Genomic DNA, 14,239 nt, shown 5'->3' with positions numbered 1-14,239 from the left:
TCTCTGGACACTCTGAACTGAAAGGAGAAACAAACAGCATTTTAGCCCAAAACGGATCAAACACTGGCGTAGCCGAACAACTGTATTCCACTACTGATCACTGTTCCCAGAAATCACTGTCCCCAAAAACTGAACCCGATACCCGCAGATAACTGATTCTCATAACTGACACTGATACTGGTGCCCTCAGGTTTGATACTCAAACTTGCAAACTGATATATACTTTCCCCTGTAGAAATACATTCTAAAAGCACATAGCAAGTAAAGAGAACCAAAACACCCCTATGTTGGGGTAGGGTTTCCCTGTCCTATTTTGTCAGGAGCTAGGGTTTCACTATGCACGTAGCGGTTTTCAAACAACCTAACATCGGGTAAGCAACCTGTCCTAACTTGGAATGGTCACTATGTATCCGAATATGCACTAGGTCGAATGGTCGAAAAGGGTGCCCTGGTAAAACCGGGGTTTGTGTTCCCATGCTGTCAGAGCCCATAACCGATCAGCCTTATGGTCATGCCTTGACAAGACAAGCCTCCGGCAAACCGTTCAGGAATGGCAGATGGCAAACACTGTGTTCCTAGGCGCACCAATGCACATGCAATGCAAAGAGACACATAAATGAAATCAAAAATAGGATATCACGAGTTCGAGTCAAGCTCTCTAAATCCCCAGCAGAGTCTCCAGAAACTGTAGACGCGCCCACGTGGGGCCTTCGCTACAGTTCGGACTCGATTTGTGTCACGGTTCCTAATCTTGAACCAAAGAGTCCAAATCCGGCAAATCGTTTTGAGAAACAAATTTTTTGAAAAGAAGTGCCAAACATGGACTGCTTTGCTAGATACATAGTCGCCACCTAAATATTTTTTTAATGGGGAAATTTAGGAAACCCTGACTCGGTGCCGAAGGCCACATGTCCGTCATCACCGGAGTTGTCTCGGCTCGGGAGCTTGGGTACGATCGAGGAAGGTCAGCTATGAGCACCCCCTTTCGCCCGGTTCGAAGACCGGCCTCTACTAACCATGATATCCGATTTTGAAAACGTTATGTGTTCTTATTCCATTTATTAGCCTAGAATTACTATGTTATGCGCGCAGCAAACAAGTATAGACTAGATTGCCTAATTTTGGAAATAAGCATTGCATATCCGTTTGTTCTTGGAAAAATGTTTTGGACTTTGCTACTCGCAAGTAGGCTAAAACACGGATTTCAACGAGTTTTTCCAACTCAAACAATCCAACCTTCACCCACAGGCATTCAAACAATTTATCACATAAGCATTTAGCCGCATGGCAAGCATACTGTCATGGCAACACTCACACGCATGCGGGATGCTAAAACATAAATACTTACATTGTACTCCGTGCGAAAACAATAAACTAGTTAGCAAACATGCATGTCCTAGTTCATGTTAAAATGACTAATGCAACACAAGCAAAATGTCACTAGAGTAAGCTCAGCTAGTCTAATCATGGCATGTGAAAATGCGATCAATTTGATTCACGTATTCAATTTGGAATTGTGGTACAAATTCAGTCAGCATGATGTACCGAGCCTAATGCATGCAATACAAATGCATAAATGCACGCATGCATAGCATAAGGTATGCTAAATTAAACGTGCCCTAATACTAACCACCAAAGCAGGTAAGTAAAAGGGAAGAAAGAAGTGGGGATTGGAAGACATACACACCACTCACACACACTTATTACAGATTTGCCCTCGCTCGGAGGGACCAAATAAATAATACAAATTAATTAACTACGTAAGCTAATTAAATATTACAAATTTCTTAATCAGATAACAAACTAATTAAGCTAGGAAAAACAGTAAACCACCTCGGGAGGAGGGCCAGATGCAGTGCGTGCTCGGGTCTTGCTCGGAAGTGCACCACCATGCATAGTCTTTTTCTGTTTTCCCTACTCTGCCCCTCTGAAGACTGCCAAAGTCTCAAAGATGCTCTTCTGGATACTGGAGATCACCACCGGCTGAATGAAATTACCACCGGCAGTGGTATATAGTCACCGGCACAAGATGAAGCTATCGGCAGGAGAATGACTACCGGTCGGCAATGTACACTGCCGGTTGGCAAAGAATGCCTGCAGAACTTGCAACTCACAGCAGCAGAGGACAGAACTTGCATGGCAATACAATTCAAACAGTGTATGCACCAATCATGCCCCCTATCATATTTGTGACTCAAAAGGGCATGTGCCTCGATTCTCGGACCGCCAATCACGCATTTCCATGCATGACGGCCCAAAGAATCAAGTGTGCAACTTTCATGTCAAATGAAATGCAAACCATACAAACAAACCAAGGCCCAATTCCCATCACCAATTCAAGGAACAAGGCATGTATGCAAGATGCAATGCAACCTAGACAAACAAGCTAAGGATGCAACATGGCATGGGAAGACATTTATGCGAGCATACAAGCAAACATGAGGCAATACCAACCAATGAAAAGGTGGTCTAAAACATGATTTGGGCAGCTCTAAATAGGCCCAAAACAGTAGCCAAAGTGACCAAAACAAGGGACCAAAATACACATACACGCATGCACATGTTAAGGCCCAAATGCTTAAGCATCAAAGGGCTATTTCTAAGCACATTTGAATGAGGCAATCATGGACAAATAGCATGCAAGGTAAGCATTGTAAATCATGTTAGGATGATGTCAAACCAAGCAACAAGATAGGCTAAACATTAGCATGCAAATGGTCCAAGTACTTGAAGCAAGTCAAGGGGGGTTGAACCATGGCTAAGCCAACCAAGCCTCACAAGGCTAAGGGGACTTAAAATAGGTTCAAGGCAGACCTAGACCACGCAAAGGGGACTCCCTAGATGGCATCTAAGTGGCTCAAATTCAAAGGCATACGCAATGGCCAAAACATGGAGCATACTACACAAGCTTTCAAAGCATTAAAGATGCGTCCAAGGCAAACATATAGGCATGCAAATGGGACTGAAATGACATGGTAGATGGTTCTAAGTCACCAAATCAATACAAAAATGTCATGCTATACATTCACACGCTTAAGGCCAACAAGCCGGAATGCAAAGGGGCTATACTAAGCATGCCAAATCCGACCCAAACAACCATGGACAGACCTAAAACATGGCAAAATATGCACAAAACCTTCACAAGACTAAGCCTAAAATATGCTTGAACAAAGGCTAACAACCTAAGGCATATTAAGGCAATAACAAGGCATTACATGGTAGGTATGCTAAGCATGCATGGTGTACCAAAACCAAGTAAAAATAGAGGCATATTATGATATAATAAGCACAAAAAACAACTAAGGCATGGTCAACATGAAGCTTAGCTAGGTGCTCCCTCAAGAGGCCAAAAATGGTCCTTTTCAAGGACAACAAGGAGAGGGGGTGGCCCTCTCCTTTTGGAGACTTCAAGGCACCATCTCCACCACTGAAATCCTTCAAGATTTCAGTGGTGAAGAGGCCCAAACACCAAAGTCTCGAAACTTGCTCAAAATGGCTCAAAATGGGGCCTTTCAAGGCCTAAGAGGGGTCAAACACCCTCAAACCACAAAACACTCTTAATAAGCAATCGAGAGGGCTAAAAAACAGAACTTTTTTGTATTATACACTAAGCACAAAAACAGTTCAAAGACAGGTAAAAACAAGATGCAAAAATGGGGAATAAAAGGGAAGTTTCTCACCCTTGTAGACCACCTTCACAAATGATGCTCCAATGGCCCTCCTTGGCTTGAATCCAACACCAAAACACCAAAATCAGCCCCTTAGAACCTCAGGAGCCAAAGGAAGGTGAAACACTAGGTGTTTGTGTGCAATAGTATGAACCAAAACACCTAGAGCACAAAGAGAGAAAAAGAGAGATAGGAGATATGTATGAACCCTAACCCTAAAACCAGAGCTTCTCTCTGTCTTTTTTATCTCTAAAATGTCTCAAGTGTCTAACCTTAAAGCCAAGAGACAAGGCTCTCTCTTATAGAGCTCATTGTCTTTTAAAGCTTACAAGACAAGCTTCTAAAGAGAGAAATCCCTCCATACATATGGAGGGGAGCAAAAAGCAAGACAGCTGTCTTAAAATATCTACAAAAGCAGATGCACAGTAGTCGGCCGGCCAAAAATGTCATTTTGACAAAATTGAGTGCCGACCGGCAACAAATAGTGCCGACCGGCAACAAAAAGTGCCGATGGCAGCAAAAACCAGCCGGTGACCTCTAGCCACTGCCGGTGATGTGTGGGGATGCCTCACAAAGCATTCCCTGCCCCTCCAAGGCAAAACACAAGTGTTTGGTGCAAAACCAGACACTAAACAGTCAAGTTCGGAGATCCTGAGGCAGGGCGCGTAGCCGAGACCTCCGGAAACTCCAAACGAACACAATCATGGATAATCACCGAGTGTTCAAACGGTGACGTCCAAGTCTTGAGGACGGTCAAAAATGGGGTGTCTACAGCACCTCACAGGCAACGAATCGCTGTACACTATTTCCGAGTGCATGCATAAACTGAGCAGTATTCCATCCCTGATTGGTACGCCGTTATTCCACTTCGCCTCCACACTTATGGATAACGCCGATTATCGGGAGGTCATGATGTGCCAGCCTGATGACGACCACATCATTGGATGGCTTACACAGAAGCAGCTCCAGTGTACTGCGTCGGGGCCATTTGCAAACCTGTTTGGGGGTCACCGGATGCGATGTATCGGTCTTACGAGTGTTGAAGATGCACGTCCTTTTCTTCCTTTTTAAAACTTAGACTTATGGTACTGTTGGCTATGTACTTAAACAGGATGGTGGTGTGTGCATGTTTTGCATTCTGTCTTTTTTTTTTTTTCTTCTTGCTAGCTACGGGCAGCAACAAGTTTTAGGTAAGTGCATGGGTTGACGGACCGGAAGCATGGTTGTGCTTCGTTTTTGGGAAATGAATGGGATGTTTACGTTTTAATATTTTGTGTCGCTACGTTTAAGACAGGGAATTACGTTTTAGATGCACGCTTCTGAATGCCTATATGTCGCAAGTTCTTTTGTTAGTTTTGTGGTTGTTACCACCATGGCCCCCCTGTAAAGCATAAGTTGAACAACTTCTTTTTTTTTGTGCAATTCATATGATCATGCGTTCCAAAGGACATTGGTCACAGCATTGCTTTCATTAAAAACAATGTCGGCATTGTATAATTGCAAAATTCAATATAATTTAAGTCAATGAATCACGTGCCAATTGATTGAAAGGCTACCACTTTTGTAGGTTTCGCATCAACGAAGATGCGATAAATCCCTGGGATGGAAGCAACCATGATGAAATAATGGAAATGCTTAATCAAATGGCGGTCCAGGTGCAACAAGAACAGAACTGCACATTTCTACAAGCATGCCAGTTGGCGACAGAATGGTACCAAAAACACATGAATAAAACGCCATGTCGCACTTCTATACTAACCGGGAATACATGGATATGCGAACTATATGCGGGGCATATGGGTCGCTTTGAGGAAAATGTTTGCATGTCGAAGGAAGTTTTTGCCGCATTGTGTGAGACATTAGTAAATGATTTTGGGTTACAAGTCCCGCAACGTCCACATGGCTTAGCTGTTGAAGAAAGCGTTGCGATGTTTATCCATGTCTTGAAAGGGAAGCAAAATCGGAAAATCAAGGAATGGTTCCAACATTCCGGGGAGACTGTGTCGAGGCACGTGCATAACGTATTAAATTCCATGAAAGAGTTCACTGTTGTCCATTGCCGGCCCACATACAGTCAGCATCGTATACATCCATACGTGCGGTCTAGAAGGAAATACCTACCATTCAAGGTACTTCAGCAAAACATGATTGACATATAAATCAAGACAATATATATGGTTTTTGTTATTAATTGCACGTGACAAATTTGAAACACTTGTTACAAAGTTACGAAACAAAACATATGATCCATGTTTACAGGACTGCATTGGCGCAATAGACGAAACACATGTCAGTGCATGGGTTACGGGGCCAGATGCGGCAACATATTTTGGTAGGAAATACTGTCACACACAAAATATAATGGCCGCTGTCGATTTTGACATGTGTTTCATATTTATTTCTTGCGGATGGGAAGGAAGTATGCATGATAGTCGCATATTCAACGAGATACTAACAAATGAGAATGTCCCCTTCCCACATCCTGACGAAGGTAACACATGGTCCTGTTAATAGATTTAATAATGTATTAATTTTTTCCTCAGAAAGCGTTATATGAAAATGATGCAGAATGTTCGTTTTTTGCGTCATACATTGTTGTCATATCTGTAGGCAAATATTATCTTGTTGATTCTGGCTATCCAAACCAGATTGGTTACTTAGCACCATTCAAAGGTGACCGTTACCACCAACAAGAATTCCAATGTATTGCACGGAACAGGATGGCGAACACGCCAAGGGAATTATTTAACAAAGTGCACTCGTCCTTACGCAGTGTGGTGGAACGCACTTTCGGTGCCTGGAAACAGCGATGGGGGTTTATTCGAGACATGCCTCGGTATGACTTTGCAAATGTGCAAGTTCAGTTAGTAGGTGCGTCAATGGCATTACATAATTATATACGGCGAAACACAGGTAACCCAACAACTGTTCAGCCAATCTGTGACGAGGAAGAGACTATGACAATAGTAAATGCCATACTAGAAGTTGAACATGACGAGGATGGTTTAATGGTTGGAGATGAGGACCCCCATATGGCATTGGTCCGCCTTCACATACGCGACAAATTATGTTACATGCGTAAGAACGGAATGTTAGGAAATATATAGTAGTCAAAATAATTTTCGTATGGTTGTCACATAATGACACACGTGAAACAGACTGTATTCAAATATATTATCATGTATAATATGTATGAGTTTCCATGGGAATGTAACCCCTTCCAGTTGCTGACGTGCCTAACTTTGAAAAATAACAATCCATACGAATTTTGCTTTTGGAAAAACAAAAAAAAGGTGAAACAGATAAAAACAAATGGAAAAGAAAAAGAATAGACAAATTGTCATGTGCGACGTAAATTACAAATAAATGAAACACATAAATATATTAAAAAAAAAGTTATTGTATACCAATTAAAAAAAAAAAGACATACTTAAAAACAAAAATCCAAGACAAAAAAAAAACATAGTTATAGTAAAAAAAAATAAACAATAAAAAGACAAAAACATAAATTCGCAAATAAAAATCGAAAAATTTAAGCACAATACGCCAAATCCAAACCCAAAATTAAAAAAAGGAACAGGAAAAAAAATTAAACAAAATACGAAAAATCCAAGCGGAAAATAAAAAAATTCAAAGAAAAAAAAATTAGCGCAAAATCTGAAAAATATATTCAAAAAAAATAAAAAATAAAAAATTTGGATTTGCAAAATTCGGGAGATTGAAACCCAACATGAAAAAATTGTCAACAAAAAAAATAAAGCAAAAAATGCCAAAGCGAAACCCCAAAAAAAAAAAAAAAAAAAAAAAAACGCAAAATCGAAACCCTACATAAAAAAATTAAAATAAAAAAGAAGAACCAAAATATGGCAATTCCAAACCCAAAATAAAGAAAAAAAATGAAAAATAAAAAAATTAAGCAAAAGTCGGCAGATCGACACCCAATATACAAAAAAAAAAAAAAACCGAAATCCAAACCCCAAAAAAAAAAAAAAAAAGGAAAATAGGCGAAATTGAAACCTAACAGAAAAAATAAAAATAAAAAATAACAAAAATATTCCAAATCCAAAATATATATATATATTTTAAGCAAAAAGCCAAAATTGTAAAAAAAAAATACCGAAAAAAAAAACATACCAAAAAATTTTGTTTTTCACCAAAAAGCCAAAATTGAAAAAAAAAAAGAAAGAAAAAAAACGAAAATAATGCCAAATCCCAACCCAAATTAAAAAATAAAAAAAATGGAAAAGGGCAATTTGGTCTTTTAACAAGATGACACCTCACCAAAAAGCCAAAAAGGCCTTCCCAAACCAGGCTTTTTAGCCCCAGGCTAAAATAGCCAAAAAAGCCAACCCACTCCCCAAACGGGGGCTAAGGCCTTGTTTGGGAACCCTCCATTTTAGCCAAAAAGTCAAAAAGTTGCTAAATTAGTCAAAAAGCCAACAATCCATACCAAAAAGTCAAAGATTCTCCTTTCTCTCTACTTTTTGCACATCTTTTCGTAAAAAGCTAAAAAGTCATCCCAAACATACTAGTTTTTTTTAGCTCATATTTTAGCCAAATAGCCAAAAAATTACTAAATTAGCTTGTTCCCAAACGAGGTCTAAGTGATAATTGTTTAAGATAGTATAATTGTCAATAAAAAGTTATATATCATGTGTGATGTTTTATACTATGTATCATCTATACAATATAAAGAAAAGAATAGAAGGAGCATAAATTCATTGTTCTTAAATGAGGGAATTTCAAATTATTGACTGCAACAAATATCAAATAGGCCTAACAAAAAACTGAAAATAGGAAATCAAAAGAAGAGAGTGCGTTTTAAAGAAAAAAAGAAAAATAAAAAGAGTACACAAATTCCTGTATAGAAACTCAATAGAATAAAGACATTAGCAGGGTAACTAATTTCCATGGATAGAAATAGCATTTTGCAAAATGTAGCTTCAATATGCACACGCTAAAACATAACACTTGCACAAGATTAATAGATGTCCAAAGGCTATGAGCATGGAGAGTTTGAGAAGACTATCGAAGTACCAGTTATTTCACCGATCCCTAAAACATCATGGTGGTAGATATTACACATTTTGGTAATGATTAGTTTATTGGTGCTATCCCCAAGGTGAAATTCTCCATCCTAATCATTGGCAAAAGGAAAGGGCTTTTTTTCTCAAGTTCAAGGGATTTTAAGCAACTATGCTCACTTCTCTTATTCTAGTCATGGAGGTGTTACCAGTTGTGAGGTGTGTTGAAGACGGAGGTACAGAGATTCATGGTGGGGGATAGAGGAGAATTTGTATTAGTTTCTCACCTGCCTTTCTGTCATGTTATTTTTTGTGGAGCAGAAGAATGGCATCTTAGATTTCTCACTAGTGTTGATGTGTTTTATTGAAGTTGTTTGACTTATGAATAACATAGGCAAGGTGAATTGATCCCAATAGGATGATTACAAAAAGAAGAACCTGATTAGCACGGTACCAGAAGTTTAAGCCATGGCAGAGAACTTGGGTTGTGGGCATGGGAACAATACCATTGTCCTGCATTTGTCGTTAGGCTCCTCCTTTAAGGCTAAAATCGTCTAAAATTCTGTTCCATACGGTTAAGAGACTAAGAGGAGGGTAGCAGTGTAAAGAGGTAGTGTTTATCTAAGGAAACAAGCTCTTATTAAAATCACAATGCCATGGGTTTGAGTATCATTTGCATTTGGTGATTTTGGATGTGGTGTCTTCTTTGATCTTAGGAAAGGGAAGGAGAGAAGTGGCAGATCATCTGTTCTTACTTCTCAAGAAAAGGATTGGGAATTTGTATGTTGAGAGCAAACCAACTACTACAGAGGAAGTGGCAGATTCTTTGTGGAGTATAGTGGAGAAGAACTGTGGGAATGCTTCAGGAAAACAGTTTATGATTACAAAGAAGGTGAGAAATGTATGAGTTGGCTTGTGGAATGGTAGTATCAAAGGTAAGAATATTTTAAGAAGCAACTTCACCTCAAGGTGTGAAACTTCAAAATATTAAATTCTGGCACAATATGTGGGTGGAATGTCCATTTATATGAAATGTTCCAGGACTCTTTACGACTATGGTGGATGATGATACCTTGATAATAAATAATGTATGCATCTCAGCTAATCAGTTGTTGTAGGCCCCTACTATTACTCGATTTGCTTCAGAATTAGGAATAGGAGTTGGTTGTTTCCTTTATGAATTTGCACAAAATTTTTCACAGAAATGAGATAGAACACAACTCGTGATGGAAAACAACTAAGAAAGGTGTTTTCAAAGTCCAAATCATTCTATAAAGAACTTTGCAGGAGGGGAGTTACTTTCTATTTTTAAGAGAGGAGTTTGGTTTACAAAAGCTCCTTAGATGAAACATATTATGTTTAGACTGCCGCTGTATTGCAATCTTTCCCTTCTTACAATTGACAACCTAGAGAAGTGTGAGAATTTCTTTATTAGATAGTCAAAAAAAAAAAGAAAGCATTTTCTTTTCTTTTTTATCTCTAAGGAAGCACAAGTTAAGTTTCTTTACCGGTATCCACTTAGCTGGCTCTTCTTTCACAGAGGGAATCTCATATATTGCCTTGTAATAGCGACATATTTCAAGGTAATCATTATTGTGTGAGTAGTACCTTCATATACAAGAAATTGCAACAAATTAAATCCAAAAAATGTGGGCAAAAAACAAATACGTATACAGCTTTCATCTGAAACTGCTCTAACATGTCTACATTGGCATGGTTTTCATAAATCATTTTCTAGGTCTGTTTGAAAAACTAGTGAGAAATCAGTATCACCATAAAAGGTACAAGTCAAGTATCTTGGTCCTGCCATCTGCCATCAACTCTGTTGCTTTAGACTGTTACTCGATTAAGGTTCTTACCACTAATTAACAAGAATCTCTGTAATGAGGGTAACGCTAGAATTTTCTTTAATTAACTGAAAGAAAACCTTGCTTCTTTTTATCACAACCAAAGAAAAAAGATGCAAAATGTGCCCAATATTTAGCAAATTAGAGATCTTTATGTCTCAATAAAATTATACCACAACCTATTATTGTTCCCTTCTAGAAAATCCATCATGGTAATTAAAGCTCATAAAGACCACCAAAGCACCTAGACAAAATTAAGGCTTTGTTGCGTTTGGCATTAAGAATGTTCAGTTTAACTTTTTCCAAAAATTTTCTATCAAACTCCAGTAAGTAATCCATATTTAGAGCACATCTGAAATTTAGACTGGATTGTTGGTACCAAACTTCATTCCACCTCTTATGGCTTTTGACTTTTAAGAATTGCCACATCCATATTATGCCCATGAGAGACTAGGGCATGCAACTTTGAAGAGTTTTATGTGTTCACACTCGCAAATATGAGAAGAGGTTTTTGAAATTGGGAAATTTAGTCAATAAGAAACTGTAAAAACAAACCTCTTTTCCAAAAATTTTCTTTCTTGGATGGAGTTGGAAAATCAAAGTACTTATTTTTTTTTAATAATATATTTGGCTAAATTCTCCCATCTTGCAAAATTCTATCCAAATTAGGCTGAACTTTCAACAAATTCAGAAGTTCATTGAGATTTTCAAACCAAACGTGTTTGTAGTTTTTGTTTTTCTTTTTCTAAAAATAAACAAAAACAAGTTTACAAATTTTTTCTAAACATAAACAAAAAGGTAAACGTTACCACACACTACCTTTTTAAATCTTACAATTCAACATTCAATTCAACTCATGCTCTGAAAAAATAGTACTTTTATTCATAATTCATATCTCAATTCAACAATTATGATAACTCACAAAACCAAGTCCTTGATTCCTATTAAAAATTAAAGCTATGCAGATTAAGAAGTATTAAATACACTCTTTCTATCAGGTTAACTTTTATACCTTGAATAGGCACATATAAATTTTCAATCTAAATTAAAAACCAAAGATTTTTCCTTCTTTAAGTGAACTTTGATAAACTTTTATAGCCAAATGAAGCATACTCCAGCCAACTAAAACCAGCAAGCTCAGGGAAAATATCAACCCCACATCTTAAGCCTATCTGAAAATGTTTAACCTCATCGTTCCAGATGGCACTCTAAATCAACTCAAACGGTAAACCATCAGGCAAATCCTCCTCTTGAAATTCACTTGATTAAATTTACTGCCAAATTAATCATAGACATGAATCCTTAATCCACCATGATATAAAAATATGAAAATACGGGAGAAATGTGTGAACCAATTGAGATGTTGCAAGTAATGATTCAGGGAAGAGTGTTGAAAGTGAAGTGCTTGTCAAATTGTGTTTTGTATTTTAAAATTATTAATAGTTTCCCAAAATACCATTTTGGAATTTCTAGACACCAATACGAAGATGTACAAGGAGAAAAAATAGAAGATAAAAAACAGAGCAAAGCAGCAAACCGTCACTAAGTTCCATAATCAATATCAACCCAGTGTCATTCAAGAAGGGAAAAAAAACAGAGCATGAGCATCAAGGGAGAAAAAATAGAAGATAAAAAACAGAGCAAAGCAGCAAACTGTCACTAAGTTCCATAATCAATATCAACCTAGTGTCATTCAAGAAGGGAAAAAAAACAGAGCATGAGCATCAACAACTAAAATTTCCTCTCATCTATGAAGCACGGATACTTCAAAAAGGGTGACGTATCCGTATCGGATACTTATCGGATACCGATACTCCTCGGATACTCGCGGATACGTATCGGATACTTCTTAAAAGTATCGGATACTTCTTAATTAATTTTTTATTAATTTTGAAGTATCGGATACTTAATTTTGAAGTATCGGATACTCGAAGTTACATATTACTTATAATATTTTGTTTAGTTCTTTCATAAGAGGAATATAGTGAGAGCTTAAGTAATAGAATTTGTCAAATTGATGTATCCTTGTTGTCTCTCTCACTTCTCTCTCGCTTTCTCACTCTCTCACGTTTCTTCTCTCTGCTCTCATTCTTTTTTTGGTGTTGGCATGTAAGGATGATGTTTAATTTGCATTTGCATTTAGTTTTGCTTTTAGTTTTGGATGTTTTATGAATGTTTGAGCACTTTTAGGTTAATAGGAATCCCTCTCTTTATTTATTAATTTACTTTAAGTTTTATTTTCATGCATATTACATTATTAAAATCATAAAAAAAAAAAAATTATGAATGTATCCCCACTGTACCCGTATCATACTTTTTCAAATTTTGACATATCGCCATATCCACATCCCCATATCACCATATTCGTATCCATGCTTCCTAGGCTATCATTGATGACTTAAAAAAGTATATTTGCTGAAATTTTTATTTAAGAATGGTTTTTTGGCTTTGGCTTTAGCTAAGGTCTTGTGATATTCACTGATGAAGGGGAACAAGTTAAACCTATTGACCTTGAAGGCTCTTAGTTTTGTAGGAATCTTTCTTCTTTATCAAGTTGTCTTTTGCTTTAAGTTTTATTTTTATGCATACTGCATTACTAAAAATTGTTAAAATAATATTTTTTTACTAACGTATCCCCGCCGTACCCGTATCCTAGTTTTTCAAATTTTGCCATATCGCCGTATCGTATCGTATCCGTATCCCGTATCCGTATCCGTGCTTCCTAGCCTCTCATCTACTGTATAACTCTGAAGTAATAGAAAGGGAAAAAATAGAGCATGAGCATATATAATCTATATCAATCTATACTCCTTAGAGGAAGAAGTGTAAGCATATATAATCTATATAAATATACTCCTAAAATTTTCCATTAACTTAATTACTAATAATATTCTTAAATTGTTCAGTACCTTAAATCAATTGCTATCTACCTAATAATACTATATATATACACACATATAACTCTATTCAGCAATTTAAGCAGTTCTTCACGATTGCTTAAATAGAGCAACAAATTTTGGAATTAAACACAACTTGGACCTCATATGTGCTTCAAATGTAGAAAAAGAGTAAAACCCTAAAATGATTTTATCAAAATCCTACAGCATCAAAAATAAAATAAAACCCTAGATCCGAGATGGTGAAATGGGGAAATAGAGGAAGAGAGAGAGAGAGAGAGAGAGAGAGAGAGAGAGAGAGAGAGAAACCTGAATGTGGCTGGGAGGGGGGCCGCGATGGTGAGCGACGGTGGCGAGAGCCGCGATGGTCAGTGGCGGTAGCGAGAGTCGCGATGGTCGGTGGTGGAAGTTCGATGGTAACTGTTAGCAAGGATGGTGAGTCTGGATGGTGAGGGTGAGGTTTGCTAGTGTTTGACACAAAAGTGTATATCGTGTGTCTGTTTGTGTGAGAGACAGAACAGAGTGTAAATAGATCGGGCGCCAAAAATAATTTGTTTTCCTCTAAAACAAATATTACAACCTTTAGCGACTAAATATATTTTTGATCGCCAAATAACAATAAAATTCTTTTTTGACGACTAAAATTTTTTTTTTGTCTCTGAAAAAAAACTTTTGGTGACTAAAATTTTGGTCGCCAAAGGTAAAAAATTAATTTTTTATTTTTCTTTCGGCGACAAAATGATTTTAGTAGCCAAAACTTAATATACGGCGACTAAAATTTTTTTTGGTCGCCAATTCTAACA

At 37.4% G+C, this 14,239-nt stretch overlaps 1 long non-coding RNA gene across 1 annotated transcript; it reads right to left on the bottom strand.

The window, feature by feature from the left end:
- Nucleotides 1-8,043: 8,043 nt before the first annotated feature.
- LOC114294759 (uncharacterized) lies at nucleotides 8,044-13,986 on the bottom strand. Its single transcript, XR_003640601.2, has 3 exons — nucleotides 13,746-13,986; nucleotides 10,201-10,300; nucleotides 8,044-10,098 (listed from the first exon to the last, which is right to left on the bottom strand). It is a non-coding gene; the product is annotated as an uncharacterized LOC114294759 (long non-coding RNA).
- Between the last annotated feature and the right edge of the window lie 253 nt (nucleotides 13,987-14,239).

This window comes from Camellia sinensis, chromosome 12 (genome assembly GCF_055761805.1).
Source record: "Camellia sinensis isolate YWXY chromosome 12, ASM5576180v1, whole genome shotgun sequence".
In the NCBI taxonomy this organism is placed as follows: Eukaryota; Viridiplantae; Streptophyta; class Magnoliopsida; order Ericales; family Theaceae; genus Camellia; species Camellia sinensis.
This window is presented reverse-complemented; position numbering and strand designations above follow the sequence as displayed.